Source organism: Monodon monoceros, unplaced genomic scaffold (genome assembly GCF_005190385.1).
Source record: "Monodon monoceros isolate NGI ecotype Baffin Bay Population unplaced genomic scaffold, NGI_Narwhal_1 Super_Scaffold_22, whole genome shotgun sequence".
Classification (NCBI taxonomy): domain Eukaryota; kingdom Metazoa; phylum Chordata; class Mammalia; order Artiodactyla; family Monodontidae; genus Monodon; species Monodon monoceros.
The window spans coordinates 20,048,762-20,051,596 of NW_021703779.1; positions in this window are offsets into that span (position 1 = coordinate 20,048,762).

Below are 2,835 nucleotides of genomic sequence, written 5' to 3' on the forward strand. Positions count from 1 at the left end.
TTGCCGAAGTATCGAACCTGAATCTGTTCAAGCCTTTTGGTCTGTGTATCGGTTTATAAGAAATACAGGGGACAGAGAAACATAATAAATAACAATGGGGGGAATGCAATCATCAAAATCTAGAATATGAGAAACCCTGTAGGAAAAATGACATGGTTTCTTCAGCAAATATGTTCAAAGAAAAAACAGGAGAAGGAAGAGCATAGGGGCAAGTGCTTAGCGAACATTTTCTGTAAAGGAACAAATAGGAAATACTTTTTACTTTGCAGGCCTTATAGCCCACAATGCAACCACTCAACTCCACTGTTGTAGTTGGAAAACAGCCATGAACAATCTTAAATGAATGAGTATGGTTGTATCCCGATAAAACTTTATTTACAAACACAAGATATGGATCATAGTTTGTAGACCCCCTACAATGAAAGTAAAAAAGAATTTAGAGGCATATCTATCAAATACAACGTGTAGAGCTTATTTGGATTGAATGACCAATTGTAAAAGTATTTACGAAACAGTCAGGCAAATTTGAGCACTAACTAGGTATTCAATGATATTAGAATAATTAATATCTTGATAAGAAAATGGCATCATAAATATGTGTGGGTTTTTTTTGTTTTTTTTTTTTTTGCGGTACGCGGCCCTCTCACTGTTGTGGCCTCTCCCGTTGCGGAGCACAGGCTCTGGACGCGCACGCCCAGTGGCCATGGCTTACGGGCCCAGCCGCTCCACGGCATGTGGGATCCTACCGGATCGGGGCACGAACCCGTGTCCCCTGCATCGGCAGGCGGACTCTCAACCACTGCGCCACCAGGGAAGCCCCATAAACATGTTTTTTAAACTCCTTATATTTAGGGTTACACACTGAGTATTTAAAGATAAAATAATATGATACCTGAGATTTATTTTGCTTTCAAAATAATTTACTTTCAACATAATGAAGTAGAAGTGGGAGAGCTAATAGGTCAGTGGTCCTCAAAGTGTGGCTCCCCAGACCAACAGCAGCATCTGGAAACTTGTTAGAGATGCAAATTCTCTGGGCACCAATCCAGACTTACTGAATCGAAACTCTAAGGTGAAGTCCAGAAATCTGTGTTTTAACAAGGCCTCCAAGTGATTCTGATGCATGCTAAAATTTGAAAACACCCATATAGATAAAACAAGAATGAGCATGATATGTATTGAAGTTTTGTGCTGAGTATGTAAGGATTCACTATATTATTCTGTATATTTTTTATATGTTTGAATTTTCAAAATACAAAAGTAAAAGAAGAGAGAAAAAATAAAAGCAAAGAAAAAAATTACCTACGCGACTTCATTCCAAAGAATACAGTACTAAAAAGAAAAAGTGACTTTATAGTGGAGAAACCTGTCAAGGACTACTGTAGTCAGGTGATTAAGGTCAACTTCATCAGTAGTAAGTCATGTTGATAGCACGCATCCTTGACGTGATGTGATGAGAACGGCACTTTACCTGTGATCTTCCTTCCAGAAACGCATAACCACAATTTAATCATAAGAAAAACATCAGCTAAACCCCACTCAAGGGACATTCTACAAAATTTTTGATGAGTACTCCCCCAAATTGTCAAGGTCATCAAAAACAAGGAAATTCTGAGAAACTGTCACAACTAAGAGGGACCTAAGGAAATATGATGACTAAATATAATGTAGTATCCTGAAAGGAACCTGGAACAGAAAAAGAACATTGAGGAAATCTGAAAAAATATAGACTTTAGTGACTAATAATGTACAAATATTGGTTCATTAACTGTGACAAATATGCCACACAAATGTAAGATGTTAGGAGTGGAGATTAGGTGTGAAGTACATGGGAATTATGTATATGTCACATTTTTTTTCGGTAAGCCTAAAACAATTCTAAAATAAAATATGTATTTAAAAACAAAAGAAATATGCCTGGATAGAATTACCTTGGCATGTCCAAGGATCAAAACCACTTAGGCACTTGGAGTTTGAATAAAAAGAAATAGTGAAGGTCAGAACAGTCACATGGACTGGTTTCCAAGCAGCCAGGCAAGACTGGACAACTAGGAAGGTTGGGAATGCCAAGGACAGCCATAGGCCCAACATTCAGCGTTCAGATCAACTAGCACCCACAGAGAACAGGTCCCACAGGAGGATTAAAACAGGAGTCAGCACCCAAAAACTTTGGGAGGTGAAATGACCTGGTTTCTCCCCCTCACCCCCGCTTGCACTCTTCTTTAACCCTCCACAGTGTTCCAGCTACACACCTATGACCAATTAGCCACTTCCTTAAGGGAGTCCTCTTAAGGTCTTTGGATAACCATGAACTTAATAAGGGTTCAGTCAAACAGCCTGTATTTGGCACCCTAGCCTCAGGGAGACACTCATTTAACTTCCTCATCCCTACTGGAAAACGCCTTTGCAGTGTTTCCACAAGGACCTCCCCGCATCAAGTATCACCTCTCTGACTCTCTGTCTCCCTCTAGCCCAGTGGTCCTAAACCTGGTTGCATATTACAGTTACCTTGGAAATCGTTTAAAGTTCCTGATGCCCAGGACACACCTAGATATATCAATCGTAATTTCTGGGAAGGAGATAAATATTTTTAAAAACTCCTCAGTGATTCCGATGTGCAGCCAGCGTTGAGAACCATTCACTGTTGACCCTTCTCAAAAACACTTCCAGCTAGAGGAGTTCACACCAGCCAAACTTCTCAACTCATCCTCAGCCATCACCTCCTGCTTTTCCCACTGCCCCTTCTTCGGGAATTACCTCTTAGCTTCTGGATCCAAAAGACACTTTTTAGAGGGTTTTCTCCTTAAATGTTCTGTAACACTTAATTGTCTACTT